At 37.7% G+C, this 19281-nt stretch overlaps 1 long non-coding RNA gene across 1 annotated transcript; it reads left to right on the top strand.

Moving 5' to 3' along the window:
- The first annotated feature begins 5598 nt into the window (after positions 1 to 5598).
- On the top strand, positions 5599 to 17690 carry LOC128089689 (uncharacterized). Its single transcript, XR_008210646.1, has 6 exons — positions 5599 to 5695; positions 5802 to 5894; positions 9077 to 9243; positions 12428 to 12587; positions 12984 to 13095; positions 16856 to 17690. It is a non-coding gene; the product is annotated as an uncharacterized LOC128089689 (long non-coding RNA).
- Positions 17691 to 19281: the final 1591 nt, after the last annotated feature.

Consider the following 19281-nt stretch of genomic DNA (forward strand, 5'->3'; position numbering starts at 1 on the left):
GTACTGGACTAGAATCTGCATAGTACTAGAATAGATCTCAGTAGTGCAAATCCATTTTTTAAGCAAGACTTATCCATCCAATTATTGAAAGATAAAGTGATTAAGTAACTATTCATCAACTATATTATAACAATGTTTTCAATCCTTCAATACCTTTCTTGACTGATTCACATAAATCAGGTAAAATGAAGAGGCAACTTTTGATATTTGAGGAATTTTGAGGCAGCATTTTAATAAGGTTTTCTCAGAGGTCCAAATGAGGAGAAAATTGTGTTTTCTAACTGTAAACTAAAAGGACAACATATAGAATAGATAAAATTCAGCAAAATTACAGAAGAATGAGTATGGTGCAACTATACTCACAAACTGAGTATCTTTGCTGAAGATAAAAGTCAACCAATCTAATTCTGTTGGAAAAATTCAATACTCCATGGAATTAATGAATATTACAGATTTCAGCAGCTTCTGCCTTCATTTGCACTATGTTTCCAACCAAGCCAATGAGTTTGGTTGGAAACCTTTCTGTTTGAGCAGAGTGACAATGAGCAAGGAAAAAATTTTCATGTGTTAGCTTTCCAACACTTACCAGATGAGACCTGATTTAGTTCTAGAGTGTCTTGCCCTTGTAATTTGCTTAATAACAATCCCAGTTCAGTGAGATAAACCTCAGCCTAAGGCCTTCTTTTTGAGCTGAGTTTCTCTTCAGTTTTATTCTAAGGCTTCCCTCTGTTCTGGTGTCACTGGTCAAGGCAAGCTGTATTGTGTGTAAATTAGAGTCCTTAATGTCTCCCTGTACCATTTCCATTAAACTAACATTAGTATTTATTACAATCATTACATCATTATTACCATTTACCTTTGCACTTCAATCTTCATTTAAACAGATTATATTAGCAGAAATGTTGTCACATTAGTTTCCTTCCTTATTCATGAATAAAGGTATTAAAACCATCCCTGCAAACAGACTAACTTGAGTATCTGAGCAAAATTTGACTGGGATGAGCAAGCTTGGTGGGATGGACAGAAAAATCTACTGTTGATAGCCTCACAGCTTGACCCACCACCCAGCAAAGTTCTGCTTCACCTTCTAGCCTCCTCAGCAGGCATCCAGACATGACCCAACCTGGGCTGGGCTCTGCTGGCACCCGAGTATATGCAGTGAAGGCTGCACAGTTACAGTCTATGGGTTGGTGACATCACTGAGGGTCCTTGCCCCAGGCTTCACGGGATGATTTATGGAACCAAGGTGGAGATTCATCTTAAAGTAGAATGCCATAAAAATGGCAACCACCATGCTTGTAGCTGGGAAATTATTTTGAAGTATATGAGAGATGAACTTACTCTCTACACTCTCCTGTATCCCACACAGTTTTGTACATCTCACCAAGGAGAAGCCTTAAAAGTTTTTATTCTATTTTATTGTGTTTATTCTATATTTAATTCCTACTCTGTTCTGTTAGAAATTTTGTATTTAATTAAACAGACTGTGAAGTGGGGACCTGAATATAGATAACCCATTTGTGGAATTGTGAACTTTCAGCTTATTCAGGCAGAACTTGGCTACCAGTATCAAATATTCACAGCTGATCCTCATCGTGAAGATAGATAGCAATTGAAACGCCAAGGCAATGCATGAGATAGAAGTGTCAGATTCCATTGCTTTTTCATCTCTTCATCTGCATCTGTACATAACCATGAGGAGGGCAAAGGATCAGGGCACATGTGCAAGTAGGGTGCTGAGGTCCAGGCAGCATTATAGTAAAACTGAGAAGGCTCAGGTCCAGGGAGGAACAGAAAAGCAGCACACTGTTTTGTTTTCTTCCAAATACTCTCTGTATCTGTTGTAGTTTCCATGGAAATAAATTGGAGGCATTACTTTTGGCATGGCCTGTGTACCTTAAATAGTCTCTCTGGGCAGCCTGTTCCAGCACCTCACTACTCTCTCTGTAAAGAAACTTCTCCCTGACATCCAACCTAAATCTTCCCTCTCTCAATTTAAAACCATTTTGCCTTGCAGTTATCGACCCTTTCAAAGAGTTGATTCTCCTCCTGTTTGTAGGCTCCCTTTAGGTACTGAAAAGCTGCAATGAGGTCACCCCGCAGCCTTCTTTTCTCCAGGCTGAACAAGCCCAGCTCCCTCAGCATGTCTTCATAGAGGAGGTGCTCCAGTCCTGTAATCATCTTTGTGGCTCTCCTCTGGACCCTCTCCAACAGCTCCGTATCTTTCTTGTACTGGGGGCTCCAAATCTGGATGCAGTACTTCAGATAGGGCCTCACAAGGGCAGAGTAGAGGGGGACAATCACCTCCCTGTCCCTGCTGACCACCCCTCTTCTGATGGAGCCCAGGATACCATTTGCTTTCTGAGCTACAAGAGCACACTGCTGGCTCATGTTAGGCTTTTCATCTATCAAGACCCCCAGGTCCTCTCTGCAGGGCTGCTCTCAAGGACTGCTCCTTCCAGTCTGTATGGATGCCTGGGATTCCTCTGGCCCAAGTGCAAAACCTTGCACTTTGCTGTGTTGAACCTCATCAGGTTCACCTGGGCCCACCTTTCCAGCCTGTCAAGGTCTCTCTGAATGGCATCCCTTCCTTCAACCGTGTCAACTGCACCACTCAGCTTGGTGTCATCAGCAATTTTGCTGAAGGTGCACCCGATTCCGTCATCGATGTCACTGATAAAGATGCTAAAGAGCACCAGTTCCAAGACAGACCCCTGTGGGACATGAGGCCATTCGATACTGCCTCCACCTGGACATGGAGCCATTTATGACCACCCTCTGTCTGCGTTCAAGGCCTGGTTGGATGGGGCCCTGGGCAGCCTGAGCTGCTGTTTGATCCAGCAGATGGCCGTTGGAACTTGGTGATCCTTGAGATCCCTTCTGACCCAAGCCATTCTATGCTTCTATGATTCCATGATTCTATGATTAGGCCCTCACATCTTAATGCAGTAGCACTGGAAAAATTTACACCTCAAATTCAGAGACTTTTCATTTCTGTACTTCTAGTATGGAAAATTGGTCTGAAGAGTAAGTAGTGACTGAGAATGAAGTCTCTCTCTTTTTTTATTTTAATTCACAATATGTGATAGTGAAGTCACATTATCAATTTATCAATCCTGCTGATACATCATTCATTAATTAATTAAAATTTCTGGTATTATTTCTCCATTAAAAATTCTTGGAAAAGAACAAGATTTTTCTTGTTCTTTTTCTTTATTGATGGAAATTTGATTTACTTAGCTCTTAGTAGGAGGCAATATAATTCTAACCTTTGCTCAAATAAACCTAACAGCAAAATAGATCTCTCTGCTGCTGAACACCTGGAGCACATTAGTATCTGTCATGTATGCTCATGTTAGATACATGTTTCTTGTTCAGCAATATTATATTCATTTATTTTTACTACAGGCCCTATCTGTTATATTCTCTGTGGATATTGTATCTACTTCACATATAATTCCAGTAAATTCCCTCAAATTGGTCACCTCCAGCCTCTGTATTAATAAGAAATGAAGAATACTGCTTTATAAAGTAGTTTCTCAAGATTTAGTAGTGGCTGGAGCCAAAGCTATTACTGTCTCTTTCAGTAGTATTGTTCAAGAATCATAAACCTATATTGGAACAATTTTATTTGTTTGGAACGTAGAGATACAATCACAATTTAGGATCATGTTTCCTGTGAACCTTGCTTATTTTCTACAATATTTAGAATCTGCTCAGAATAGCAGAAAACAAATTGGTACTGAGTCACGGTTTGTAGGCATTGATTTTACACAGTATTTCTCTACCCTGCAAGGTGCAGTGATCTCTCTTTAAACCTATGCAAATAGTGGAATGTGTTTTACCATACACTGGCATTTGACTACCTCTGTGTGGATACAGATTTTTTGTTCAAGGGAACTTTTTGTGTTGTAAATGGAGGATATTTCTCTTTGCGCCATCTAGGGCCTGATAATGTGATAATGTGTGGCATTTTTATCTTTTCAATTTGTTCTTAAGAGTTCATTTTGTTCTTAAGAGATGTAAATATATAAAGATTCAGGAAATATCTGGAATTTCAGATTTCAGATAGATATTCACTGAATTCTACAGGAGATAAGCTCATGAAATGAGATCACTCAATGCTTTTGTGCTTTAATGAGAGGTTTTCTGATAATTTTGAGTTCTTTCCACATATTTATCCCTCAAGACTCCCATATATTGAATTTGGACTCAAGTGTTTGGCAGTAGCCAGCAGGAGGGGCTATAGAGTTGGCTTGTGTGAGAAAGCTGAGAAGCAGCTGCCACGAAGGTATGAGTCAAGTCCAATCAGCTCCGAAATGGATGCACTGCTGGCAAAAGCTGAGCACATCAGCAGTGCTGACGGTGCCCCTGTGGTAACATGCTCCAGTTTCAGCTGAGATGGACATAGCTTTATTCATAGTAGCTGTATGGAGCTATGTTTTATAATGTTGATAACACACCATTGTTTTTGTTGTTGCTGAGCAGTGCTTATACAGTAGGTCAGGGTCTTTCCTGGTTTTTGTTCTGTCCTGCCAGTAAGAAGCTTTTTGAACCCCTCACTATAAGAAAGATACTGAGTTCCTGGAGCTTGTCCAGAGAAGGGCAACGAAGCTGCTGAGGAGTCTGGAGCACAAGTCTTATGGGACGTGTCTGAGGGAATAGGGATTTATTTAGTTTGGAGAAGAGGAGGCTCAGGGAAGACCTTATTGCTCCCTACAACCTCCCAGAAGGGAGGTTGTGTCGAAGTGGGAGTTGGCCTCTGCTCCTATCAACAGAATGAGAGTTCAAGTTGCACCAAGAAGATTCAGGTTGGATATAAGGAAAAATTTCTTCTCTGAATGAGTTGTCAGGCAATGCAACGAGCTGCCCAGGGGCTTTGGTGGAGTTATCATACATGGAGGTGTTCAGGAAATGTTTAGATGCTGCACTAAAGGACATGGTATAGTGGGCAAATATGAGTGGACGGTTAGACTATATGATCTTGGAGATCTTTTCAAATATTGGTGATTCTGCAATTCTATGATTGTAAACTTGGGGTGACAAGGAGCTGGGATAGGACAGAACCAGGACAGCTGACCCAAAATGGACAAGAATATGTTTCATACCATGATGCCATGCTTACTAAGAAAAGGTGGAAAAGAAATACTCATTGTAAATCTGTCTTCTGAAGCAACCACTGATGACCTGCTTCTTGGAAATGAAAATTTGCTGATGAAAATAAGAAAATAAATCCCAATTTTTACTCTTTTCTTCCAGCTGCAGCCTTGTTGAATTTTTTGGTTTGTTTTGTTTTTAACATTCATGTGCCTAATCTTGACTCCATGAGATATTTCATCCTATTTTATTCTCACATTTTGCTAGAGGGGAATCATGTGGACAGATACAGGTTAGCCCACAGTGAGGACATCATATCGCTGTTATATTTGCGTTTTTTCTCTCTTTTTTCATCACAAGATGAGTAACTCTAAGTGTGGCACTGACATAAGAAGAGGAACTGAGTGAATAGAAGTAGATAACAGAGACTTGCCAAAACTTCTACCTTCTATTTTGATGCTTCTGCAAACTTGTACTCCAAGTGTGGAAGTGAAACACTGACTTCCTTTTGAGTCCTGCAGTCAACAACACTTTTTGGTGCTCTTCTTCAGTTTATACTGCAAGCAGCCACTGAGGACTCTCACTGCTCCTTCCTCCAGTAAATAATCTAAGTATAATATCCCAAGAGACTTTTCAAAGTTCTTTTGCAAGACTATCTTCTTACCACTGTCAAAAGAAATTAGGTGTTCCTTTTTCTGCCTTAGGTATGCTAGAAGAGAGAAAAGCTACAAGGCGAGGTCGGGTCAATATCCCACAGAAAGCTGAATGGAGTGTGTGTGAATAAGCCAACAGGAAAGGTTAGTTTGTGCTTATTTTTACACATGATTTCATTGTGATCAGGAAAATGTTTCTGTAAAATAGGAGGCATTTCACAAACTGGAAAGCTTGCAGCTCCAGGTAAAGGAGACTGAGGCAACTGGTGGCATCAGAATACTTGCACACTCAAGAAAATGAATGGCTTACAGATTTGTGGTGCAAATTTTAATATTTCAGGGAGAAGAAAAGGGCATGGGAATAGTTTCCTATTTTTCACCACCAGAGTAAGAACAACAATAAGAAAATGTAGCAATAACTGAAAGACAGATATATCTATTAAATATTTGCCAGTATCTGGGAAGACGGTGAGTGTTCTGAAGGTTGCATTGACTGTTTGCTGGAAGGATGATATGTGGTGGAAGACAGCAGAAAGTTGCAAAGGTAAATGACAAATGCTAGGAATGCCTAATGGTGAGGAAAACTTTCTGCAATGGAGCGTTGCGAAGTGTCACTGAGATGAAAAATGCTCGTACCAACTGATAAATGGCAACTTAATTTAGACTTCACTACCTACCAGCACTGAAAACAGACCCCAAGACTATAACGTAGTGATACTGAAAGGCAAGAGAAGAAAATTTGATCTTCTAAGTGCCACACTCCTAAACTTGAGAAAGGGATTCTTCAATCTTTAAACTCTGGGTACTGTGTGTATTTTGTTACATATCTGCCTTACTGGGGAATTTTTTTTTCTTCAGACTGATCAACTTGGGAAACAATGCTTTACTAGTATTTCTAAGTGGGAAAGAGAAGCCCAGTGATACCATCAGGCTTATTTTATTTTTCAGGTTTCTGGATAGGCTTTCAAAACAAGGTCGTAGGAGTGATATCGTACCTGTAGTCCAGCTCCTGGCAGAAAATAACACAAATAAAGAATGTTTAGTGTTAGGGGAATGGTAAGAAAGTTCCTGTAACAAAGAAAGACAGTACTTCTCAAAGCAAATAATTTTCAAACAAAACAAATAACACTGCAGGTGTCATATCACCTGCTTAACATTTGCAATTGGCCAATGCAGCAAATAGGCAACTAAGAACTCTTCTGCAGAGAATGGTTGGAGCCCACCCACGTTTGCAAAGTTAGTATGACAGAAATTCTAAAGAAGCTGTGAATTACCTTCTTGTTAGGATAAGGAGAAGATCTAAAAGTTTTCAGAATTGGTTTCTTGCCAAAAAGAAGCCCAACTACAGCATTTTCAACAGGAATGATCAAATCTATAAGAAACACAGTCTGCAATTTTTCTGGTTCTCCCTGTCCCACCAAAATTTATTCTTTTCCATCTTTACATTCAGTGACAAAATTGAAGGAAGGCAGAGGGGAGGAGAGATTTGTTCGTTTATCTCTGTTGACAATAGACATACTGAAAGTGGAGAGAAAATTTAATCGGAATGCTAGATGTTCAGTTCTAAAATTACATACCCATGTAAATGTGGGTTGTTTTTTTTCTTTTTTTTTCTTTTTTTTTTCTTCTGATTTGCATCAGAACTGTCTACTCTGAATTAAGACAACTGTCTTTTAAATCTGTTTTTCTATTTCTATTTTCATTTCTAGCAATGTAAAAATAATCTAGTCACTGTGACTCACGCCTTAATGGTGTCCTGTGCATTGTAAACTGAAATTAAAAAGAGTTGTCACAAAGGTGAGACCATAGCTAAAATGCTGCTAGTTTTGAATTTCCTAGGTTTGAATAGCTACGTCTTTTGCTTATAAAAACTTCATTTTATTGCTTAGCGTGTCTTACAGTACAGCAATTAAACATGGATCAGTTTAATCCCCCAGCCATGATGGCAATATGACCTTCAGGGCAATAAGGGAGATGAGCTGGGGAAGCTTTGTGTGGGGTTCAGCTTTTGCTCTGCTTCACTTGGTCCACTTCAAGTGAAAACATTTCCTTTGTTGTTCCTGCGGATGCTGCAAGGCCGTCTGTTTCCAGAATGCTGGTCCAGAGACATTTTTCCCTTCCTTTGACTATGGGTGTTTGCTGTGTGTTTGTAATTACACACTTAAGCCTCCACGTCAGTAAAATCTACTGAGGTACTTTGGTATTTATTTCCTCAAGCTCCTTAATGCTATCAAGTTGTGCTGGGACTTCAAAAATACATCTGCCTCATTACCGTGGTTTTTCCTCACACTGCAGAAACTGAAGATTCTCTCTCAAACAGCAAATAATTGGAGGGTAGAAGGGGTGCTGTTGGAGGGAGAGCTGGTAAGTCTCCAATGTGTTTTCAGTAAGATCCCAGTGGGGGTGCCTTCAGCCCACCTAATTCTATTTATCTGGTGAGCAGGCAACTGTGTCATTTGTCTGAGGGAGTAACTGGTTTCAGAGAGTGCACCTTATTATATCGTCCTTTGAAGAATGAAAAGTCCTTGAGCCTCAGATATTTCCTCCTCTTTGTGCAGACACTTCGAAACAGTGATCAAATAAATGTCCATGCTCTAAAATAATCTTGGTAAGGTTTTATTTTCTTTTTTCTCCTTGGACCTCTTATTAGCAAAGAGGATTCTCTTTCCTTTCCCACACTCATGAAGTTATTTTGCAAGGTTTTTTTAATGTCATTTCTGGTTACTTGTAAATGTAGAATGTATAATTATACATACATAATCTTGCTGAAATAATGAACAATATTATGGATACGGATACATGCAAATTTGCATGTAAAGCTTATTTTACCATTTTAATTGGTGGTAGAATGGATAAAATAGAGTTTTACTTGTATGAAATGCTTTCAATTTTTTTATATTTTGTTTCAAAAGCTATTTTAACTTCCTGACTCTCCACTTCCCTATCTGAAAATGGCTCAACATACAATTGATGCAGAGGCTGGTTTACTCCTATGTTTACATATGCACGAGTTACACAGAATCATAGAACTGTTTGAGTTTATAGGGATTTTTCAAGACCACTCTGTTGCAAGCCCCTACTATGAGTAGAGACACATTCCACTAGACCAGGCTACCTAGGGACCCATCCAACCTGGCCTTGAGCACCTCCAGGGATCTGGTTCAGATTCTCTGTTTCAGTGCTGCATTAGTATTTGAGTAAAAAATTTCTTCCAAATATCCAATCTAAATCTCCCCTCTTTTAGTTTAAAAACATTATCCCTTATCCCATTGTTACACTTTTAGAGTTCCTCCCCATTTTAATTGTATACTCCTTTGTGCTCTTAGATCAACAGAGCAAGAAGCATCCAGCAGCCAAAGGTCTTTTTCTGCACTGAAATTTTAGTCCTGTCTCCAATTGAAGCATGAAAGATATGGCTTAAGATAGAACACATGATTTTAACTGTGGAGCATCACCTCAGGAAGAAGAATCAATGAGTGTACCTCCTTGGGAGGTAAGTTAGGCTGCTACTCCTCCTGTTTTTTATTAATCCCAGTGCTATAGTACAATTAAATGATCCATTTAACTTCTCCAGATTCTCCCCTTTTCCCTCTTTCCTGCATTATAAACTGACTTGAAAAGATAATTTGAAGATTTGAATTTTTTTCTATACAGTTGCCTATATAAAATAGAATAATATAGAAGTATAGAAGGATAGAAATAGAGTAAGTAGAGTGGACGAATATGTTGAATCATATACTGTGGATTTCATATCATAGTTTGTCTTACCTAACATTGATCTATTCCAGCTACTCCTTGGGATCTTGAAGTTGATTATTCATAATTCATTTTCCTTGGGTAAACTGGGCGGAAGTAGTGTAATGTGACATGATTTTTCTGTTAGTTAGTAAAAAACAGATTGCTTATTATAATGTGTTGACCAGCCAAACAATGGCTAAGTTCAATTTGAAAAAAGGAGTATTTAAATGCAAAATACATTTTGTGTGTATGTACCGTTGGCCACTTAAAAAGTCTGATGATTTCTGAACAAAACTACTATTTTTCATTTTTGTTTATACACGGGGGAAGAAATACAACCAAGATTGTAAGTATACCAGTCATTACAGAGTTTTAGCTTCTTTATCCACTTAGAAAGCTCATTGTAGCACTTACTTTGTTTCTGTGATAACAAAATGAGGTGAACTGACCTCATTTGTTAGTATCTGTCCCTTGAAATGAGAAGCAGGTCAATTAAGATCATGTATGGAGACACATTTCCCCACTTTTCAGAACAAAAAGACTTTTGAGGCCAATGCATGTGGTTCATAAAAGTCTAATTGTGGACATTCCTATAGCCATAAATCTTGAAAGAGAAGCATTCCTGAAAGAAACTGATATATCTGAGAAACCAACATGGGCACACTTCATCTTCTATGCTAAGCATTGAAGGAATTAATTCTGAGAAATATAAAACCTTTTGTTTGTTTATCTTTATTTTACTCTTGTGGGCTCAGTTCACTAGCGAATTTGCAATACAGGATACATAACCTGATGATGCTACTTCAGAAATGCTATGTGATCCTGACACCTTGACCTTGCTGAGAAGCCTCCTTCTGCAGGTCTGATCTGTGCATTCAAGTTCCTCTGCTCCCAAAGTAATCAGATTTGACTCCAAAACACAATCTATGTGGTTGAAGCTGGCTTCTGTTAACCTGGATTTAGTCTCTCCCTTTGGTTGGAATGCTTAATCTGAAGTTGTGCATCTGGCATCATAGAATAATTCAAGTGAGAAGGGACCCCAAGAAGTCCTTAGTCCAACCTCCAGCTCAACACAGGAGCAGCCATGATATGATACCAAGTTGCTGGAGGCTATGTCCAGTGCAGTCTTGAAAGAACTGGGGATGGAGAGAGCAAAAGATTTTCTGAGGATGATGCACAGTAACTTTAAGCAAGAATTTAAGTAGTTATAGAAAAGTTCTGGCCCACTGAATCTAGTCTTTTGCCTTACTACGGTGAAATATGAATGTTACAATTTGAAAAATGGATGTTGAGAATTGCCTCTCTAACATTTAGATTTCAGATATTTCAAGGTCTGAAGTAAGAATGTTTTTTAAAATTCTGCATTTAGCTGCTTGCAGTTGAATATTTATAGAATGAAATCAAGCTTTGTAATGTAATTTGTAATGAATAGCATCTTTAGAGTAAAAGAATTCCTATTACATTTTCTACTTTCAAAAGTTCAACAGCAGATCAAGTTAAACATGCCTAACAATTTTTGATATGTTACTTATGTAAAGTGCCAGTGATTTAAGAAGAGAACACAGTATTTTCCTGATGCCTAGTATTCTTCACAGGAGTTTGGTAAAAGAAAAGCTTTCCATGTTTGTCATTATAATTGTTGGAAAGAATTTTTTTTGCTCATTCTATGTACTTATACATAAAGGAGAGCATGCAGCTATGAAGAAAACTGTATCATCCATGCTAGGAACAATGCAGTTGCCTCTGTGGTATGAAAAGATGAAAAAAAGTGCTACCAGGCTGTAACAGTCCCAAATCTGCTCCAATCTAGACCTCATTTTTTTTACTAGCCTCACACAAAGCCAAGGTGCTGCTACATGAGTCAGGAGTTTTAGTTGTCCTAAGCTTTTAATTAATTCCTTTCTGCTATCCTGTTCTCTTTGCTGTTTGAATACAGTTCTCAATTTAAATACTAAAAATTAAAAAAAATTTAAAAAAATCATAAAAATGTATGCATAATTGTTACAGACAGTCATTTGAGCATTTACCCTTCTTTTGTTTATTAGCTCATTACAAAGGAAAGAAATTTATATTACTCTTGGCCATGCAGTAGTGTCAGTGTTACATTCTTTCACCTTTCTAGATGGCTGTTTAACCAGAGGTTCTGAACTTCCCAAAAATTTATAGACAGAAATGAAATTATCATTGTCCCTAGGGCAAATTAGGACTTCGTGTGCTCATATCTATGAGATGATGGAGTGGGGTGAAGAAATATTCTATAAAGTGGAACGTACATGCATGGAGTATTCACACAACAAGCTCTCCACTTTGGAGTAGTCTTGTCTCTTTGTAAGAATTTTAAAATTAAAAATACTACTGAAGGAAAAGTTGTTTGAATATACCAAAATAGTGGCATTTGTGCTCAAAAGGCAAAAAATGACTTTACTTAGGGAAGATGAATAAATTAATTGTAATATTTTCACAGACACAAATCTAGAAGTTCTGAAATCTTTCATTGTATAGTTTCCTATGCCCAAAGCACGCTCTGTTTTCTAGCTCTGCATGTAGCCCAATAGATTGCAGAGTAAAATCATAGAAACATTAAGGTTGAAAATGATCTCTAAGATCATTTGGTCCAACCATTACCCATTCTCACTATGCTCACTAATCATTCCTTCAGTGCCACATTTTTTTAATACCTCCAGGGATGGTGACTCCACCACTTCCCTGAGCAACCTGTTCTAGTGTCTGGCCACTCTTTTTGAGGATAAATTATTGTTTACTTATATTATATTATATTATATTATATTATATTATATTATATTATATTATATTATATTATATTATATTATTACTATGTTATTGCTCTACTTATTGCTTCATTTAATATATACATTGTGCTGTAGAGTTGAGCATTCCCACACATGTGCATGTATTCCAGCTCCAGTGTGTTTATCCAGCGTGTTTGCACTGAAGAAGCAATCAAGAGTCTCAGGACACTTTACAGACAGAGATAACTTCTGCAGCTGCTTTTGGGGATGGCTGAGTGTCATTATCCCATCACACTTGGCGACTGTCTGGGTTTGGATGGTGAGCAACCTTCCCGAAAGTCAACTACAGGTTGGTAGCTTTTGGTTGTGAGACCATGTCCAGTTCCATCCTAAGAAAGAGATACTGAGACAAGAGCCCTGTGCTGCTGCTCAGTTTGATCTGCCCAGGTCAAACACTGCAAAGAATGTAATCTGCAGTCAGGGAAGTTTGGCCTCAATCAGCCCTGAAGGGCCCCTGCTTAGTGAGAGACAGAACTGGGTCACAAATGCATGTAGGTTGTTTTCCATCAGTTGCACGGGTTTTATTGCATTGGAACATGAATCAGAAGATAAATACTTCTGCCACAGCAAGAGGGAAAATGTATTCGCTATTTACTTGATCAGATCATTTGCATGCCAATAACTTGCGTCTTGACTTAATGTACAATATAGAGACAGGCTGAAAAACGGCTGCGCTTCTTGATAGGTGTAAGAATTGTCTCCCATCTGCTGCCACATAGACACAAAATGGAAACAGTGGGACAGCTACCCAGTGTAGAAACAATTCAGTGGAAGACATCCGACAACTCAACTTTCAGGTACAAACTCATTTGCTTATACCACCTGGCCTCTGAAAGTTATTCATTTCAATCTCCTTGATGAGTGACAAAGCTTTCAACAAGCCAGATTTTTCTATCCACTAAATTCTTCATGCACCCATTTACCTTCAGATTTCCAGCAAACACTAATTTCACCACTGTCAGCAATAACACATGCCTGCAAATTAATCATGGATTGCAACTCCAGGCCCTGACACAACTGTTTAGTCACCATGTAAAAGTGGCACTTCCCACCACTCACAGACCATGGGTGATTGTCCGTGAGCTGAGCTATCTGTTCTGTAGCATATTTTACTCTAAATCCTCTTTTAGGTGTTTTGGATGCTGTTGCAAGGTGGTACATCGCTCCAGACTTTCCAAGTACCATTGGCTGGTGTCCGACTCAATGTTCAGTCTTGTGGAGACCTGCTGTTGAGTTTACTTCTGGAGGAATAAGTGTGTCCAGCCATACTACATTTTTTCCCTTCTGTATGAAACTGCTGACTGAGATGACTGTTACTGAGAGTTCTGTAGGATGAAAAATGCCCTGATTTCTGTGTGGTGACCTCAGTTACCTATCTGTGTAAATAATCCCGGCATGAATTAAAGTTTTGTTATCAGCATGTTTGATAGTTTTTCAATTTTAAAACAGGACTGCAATACACTGAATATCAGGTTTGAGGGTGTTCTTTATGCCACAAGGAAACAGTGATGTTGGGCACAGCTGACACATAGCTATCGCTCCTGGGTAAGTGCTCCCAGTCAAAATAGAGGATAGTTATAGGTAGAGATCACTAACATACTCCAGGAATCTAAGGAAGTTCTACACAAAAACATAAAATTCCACACACAAAACTGTTGTAATTTACCATCATTCAGTACAAACAGACTCAAGAAACTAATTCCTAATTCAGTTCAACAGACCACTTCTAATATGCACGACATGTAGACTTGCAGTGTGTGTGGGCAAGTTTCTGTCATAGCATAACATTTAAAACTTAACTAAGGAATTGGTAATGCAATGTTTGTTTGCCTATTTTCATTCTTCCTCCCAGAGAAGATGGCTGAGGAACAATGAGGATGAGGATTGGGTAGGAAACCCCATCCTGTTACATTCACAGCTGCAAGTTGCAGATTTAAACTGCAATTTGAGCTAATAGGATAAATTCATATAATGCTTTCTAACTGACAAGAAACACTAAATTTCAGCCATTAGTGTTTGAAATGTGTGAATGATGGAAAAAGGAAAATTTTAGGATTCTAGAGGGTAGAGAAATGCATTTATAACAGCTAACTAAAAGCTACACCAAACTTTATTCTAAATAACGTATTCGAAAGAAATGAACAGTAAGTGTAGAAATGGTGTTATGGAGTTTCCTGTCATTTGCTACTAGAATTTGAAACCATGAGCAGAGTTTCACATGCAATTAAGTAATAGAGGTAATACTTCTCTTGGGACACTGGGCATTTTCAGTTTATGGGAGGCAGTAATTCTCCTATTTAGTTGTTGGCCACTGTTCAGTTTTGCTTTAGGAAAATAATTATTGGTGTGGTAACCTCACAAATGTCTTTTAATCATATGAAGATGTTATGGTGGAATTGGGATGAGGGAAATTCATGATCCGAGTGTTATAATCTGTCTCAGATTTTCTGTTGACTGACTTTATCCTTTCATAATAAGGATAGAAATGGATTCCACAAAGTCTTTCAGTCCCTTCTTAAAGCATCAGAGCCATATTGTTTTGCCATATTTAGCATCCATTCTGTGTAACCTAAAATTAAGGCAAAGAGCAAGGAAGTCTATAACTGTTCTCCTGAAGCTTTGTTTCAGCCTTCAGCATGTTTTTATCTTCTGCTCTAATAAACATTAAAGTTAATAGCAGGAAGCACAGCTATTAGATTCACTAATATTGAAATTGCTTTTTTAAAATACTGTTGGATGCTTTTAAAACTGGATAATCTAAACATGTTTATTGAATTCTATGTGAAATGGGTCTTTGTTCTTGATTTTTCTTCTAGTAATGGTTATCGTTATTTTATCCATAATGTCCAATGGTACAAAGCAGGCAACACCTGTGATTAAAGCTAAACTTCTATTAGACCAATAATAGCAGAGTAGAGAAAACAAAATAACTGATTCAATCTTTGTATCCTAAAATCAAGCTAAAAAATTAAAATGAAATAGAAATACAAAGACGTAAACATTTCTAAGTCCTTAATTAATATCCTGCTCCAGCTTCTAAGGCTAATCTTTCCATCTGGAGAGACAATGCCTAAAATGATAAGCCTTCCATGGAGGGAAGTTTAGAGCACAGTCTGGGACTGACAGCATGGATGCAGTTAATAGGCTTTCTATCACAAAGGGAAGGGAAGAGAATATGCAAACAAAGCCTGTGAATTTGCAGCCTAAAACGCTCATTGCTCTGTCTTGAGTATGCAGTATAAAGAGTTCAGATAAAGTCATGGGTTGTGGAACATAAAACTGCATTCACAGTCAACTTTCCTTAAAAGAAAATGTTTTGAGTTTTCCAGCCTGGCCTTTTGTATGCTGTTAGAAATAAGATCTATAACCTTTCATGCAGACCAGATATACCTTTCTTTTTGTTCTTGACAGTTCACATTCAAGGAGCAATTTCATGGAATGGATGTTTTTTGACAGCTAGAAGTCTTTCAGGCATCAAGCAAGACTACTGAAAGTGTTTAAGTCTATGGCTTATAACAATACTTCTTTTCCTTTTCAAAAAAAGGCTTTGTACTCATTAAAGAGGAAGTTCATCAGTAAGCAAAGAGGGGTCGTGTAAAATAAATATATCTAATTTATCAGGATAAGAGGGTCAAAAATCTGAAAATAGATAAATTTTGCTTGCTATTTCCCGAAGGTTATAAAGCAAAAGAAAAAAGACAGAGGTAATGCAGTGAAGGGAATATAGGGAACTTTTGCTTCATACAGATGGAATTTTTTATCTCTTTCCTGTGGCTTTTTGCAGTTCAAAATTGAACAGCTGATATGAGTAACTGTTCAGACAATACTTCCACATTGCTTAAAAAATTGGAAGCATATTGTTTTGAATGTCCTTAGTGGTAAAAATAGCCAAGATTACTATCTGCATTAATTATTTCTCTTCTTTTTTCACATTTCATGCTATCTGTTTTTCCACACTTGCTGATTCTAGACCAAAAGTTTCACAATGGCAGTAGATTAGTAGGTAAACATAAGATTTCAGCCTTAACAGTTGTTAGAATGAGTGCAAATGCAACAATCTAGAGCTACATCATAGGGATGACTAGTTGTAAAAAGTCATAATCTAGCATTTTTCTTTATGTGAGAAGTATGTGTTTTGTTACCTCACCGAAACGTGTGGATGGGACACTATGGAATATGTTTTAGTGACTGTAGGTCAGGATTGACATTTGGACTTGATGACCTTGAACATCTTTCCAATCTAGAGAGTTCTGTGATTCTATAAAGCAAGGTAGTGCATTATATTTAAAACAAATAGCATGGGTCAGTTGTGATGTATTTTAAATGAATGACATTAAAATTTCATCAGTCAATCACTAGTGATTTCTTTTTTTCTGTTTAATACTGCTCTGCACACCTATGTTAAATACTAATCCAGTGTGTGGCATGTCAGAAAGTTAGTATATGCTGAAGTATGCTGTGACATTTATAGAGCTAAGCTCTGCTAAAAGGTTTACTGTTTCATTGTTTGCAGAATTGCTTTTCATCTCTTTTTATTTTTTATTTTTTTCATTTCAGGTTGCACTGTTTTTTATATACAGGCAAGGGAAGAAATCTATTCAGACTGGAAAAGGCAGATGGAATTTCCTGTACTGGGTTTGCAGGAGATGATTCTGAAGACTGAGAAGCTAATTCACTGCTGTCTTGAAAATAAGTTTGAACTTGCTAAGGTCTGTTCAGTGGCTGAGTCAAACTGCTACTAAATTCTGTCATTCTGAATAAATATTTACGTGGTTCATTTCTGCTGTACTAAGTCTGCATGCTAATTATGTCTGCATGTCAGTCTAACCAAAATAAAACCATTATTTAGGTCTGAATTTTATTGAACATGTGATAATTTTATTTGACATGAAAAATTAAAAGCACTTGGAAGGTCTGACAAAGATCTACTATTTAAAACTTATCCTCATCTTCCTAGAGGAACCCTTTCCTGAGCCTTGGAATGCTTTTAACCTACTTTGGCTTTTTGATTCTTAAACATTCATAAGTATCTCTACACACTTTTCTGCAAATCTGCTCAAGAAAAGTTTATATAATATTCATTTTTGGTACATATGGGAGAAATTAAGAGCCTTGCCAACACTCCCTAGTGTTGTGTTTTCCTTTTCTTTTTTCTGTGAATGAACAAGCTACTCCCATCTTTGCTAACAGATCAATGCTTTGTCTTTATGATATAACAGCCATTCAATTGATCTTGCAATGCATGGTTTGAGTAAAATATTCCTTAAGAATTACTCTGCTTCACATGATCATCTTCTTATATGAGTGTGTCAAAAAAAGCTCTTTGTTACTTTTGCCCATTCCTCCACCCATTTGGATACCTCTCCCTCTCCAATAAATAATCCCCAAATTATCTGTGCAGTTTCCTGGGGCCTTGCACATGCCCTAAAAGTTTCTTGTGAATCATGGAAATTTAGAGAAATCCTCGAACATCTTGGCATTGCCTAGGAGAAGTGAGAAGTCTTAAAAGAGTCTTGGTCTAGACATTGTAACAATGCATGGTGGTCAAGACACATGGAGCTTTCCAAGGAATGGAAGTATTATCGGTTATATTAATTACAATGGCAATTTGAGTCTGATGTTAACAACTTAGTGTTTTGAGTAATAATGATGAACAAACAGAATGTTGACACCTAACTGGTTGAACTGTAACACTTCTTGTGTATATTTTTACATTAGCAGCAATTGAGACCAAAATTTACTGTTGAGAGTTGTTGATACCTTTGACCTTATCCAAAATAGCAGTATTGAATTTATGTAATCATCTACTACTTTATTTGTGTGAACATAAAAAAGCTATGTTTATGGAAACTTTAAGAAGTTTTAATTTTGTAAGCAGCTTCCCCCCCGCTTCCCACACACACACTTATTCACCTATATCATATTTTAACTGAAGTACTTATTTATAGTACAAGTTATGTTCAAAGCAGCAGTTGTTTCTTACCCAAGAAAATCAGCAGAAGAAATTTAATTATACAGCTGGTAGATAATTACTTCACTGAACTCTGACTTTGTAGAACTTACTTTGTCACTGTTTCTTCAGGTTTTGCCTTACAGAGCCTTCTTTTAGCTTTGTTCACTGAGGACAAGGGGAGAGGAGAGCAATGCAAGTAATCAAATCACTTTGCATTTTGCCTATAACACCATGATATCTTTAGATAGAAGGAAGATCTGAGGGTCAGGCCCACATATGTTAAAATAACTCACTTATAGCTGAGAGAAACAGATTGGACTGCCTTACACAGATGGTAGAGATGTAGGAGTGAACCTCTGGCACCTGAATACTTGTTTATGAACCAGAGCACAGAGACACTGTGAGAAGTTATCTCTAGAAGCATGCAGAATGCAAGAGACCAAGTGGGAGAAGACAGAGAAACAGTCATTGTTTTTTTCAGACTTTCTCCAATTCAATTGTTCTATCTGTTAATCTGAGAAAAAAAAACTGTGAACAACACTGATAACATGCAGCTCAGCCTTTTTGTTTAAATAGGGCATACAGTGAGGACTTCTCTCCAGCCTGATGTGTGCCCTTCAGCAGAAGCTGCTGTAATGGATTTTGTGCTGTTGAAGTACCCATGTCAGTTGTTGCCAAATGATCATTATCCTATCCAGGCAATTATTTTAATTTTTCCCCCTAGTAAAACTGTTCTGATGCAGAGTTTGTCCTCTGACATTTTCTTGCCTTATTGCAGAGAGGCTGATGGGGAAGGGAGGAGCAAATGACTGACATTTCAAGGTACTCAAAATACTCTTCACTAGTGAAATAAATCTGAAAGCTTAAAAGCCATTCATGATGAGTAGCCACTTTCTACATTTTAAGCATAATTTCTAAGAGTATTATTTATTCCTAGACAATATTTGGCTGAGAAGATTGCATCAGTTTATTGGCAGAACATTACACCTTTTATCTTGGCTTATATTTCTAATAGATTTATTGTTAGAGA

The sequence above is a fragment of the Tympanuchus pallidicinctus genome, unplaced genomic scaffold (genome assembly GCF_026119805.1).
Source record: "Tympanuchus pallidicinctus isolate F22 unplaced genomic scaffold, pur_lepc_1.0 scaffold4, whole genome shotgun sequence".
NCBI classification, from domain to species: Eukaryota; Metazoa; Chordata; class Aves; order Galliformes; family Phasianidae; genus Tympanuchus; species Tympanuchus pallidicinctus.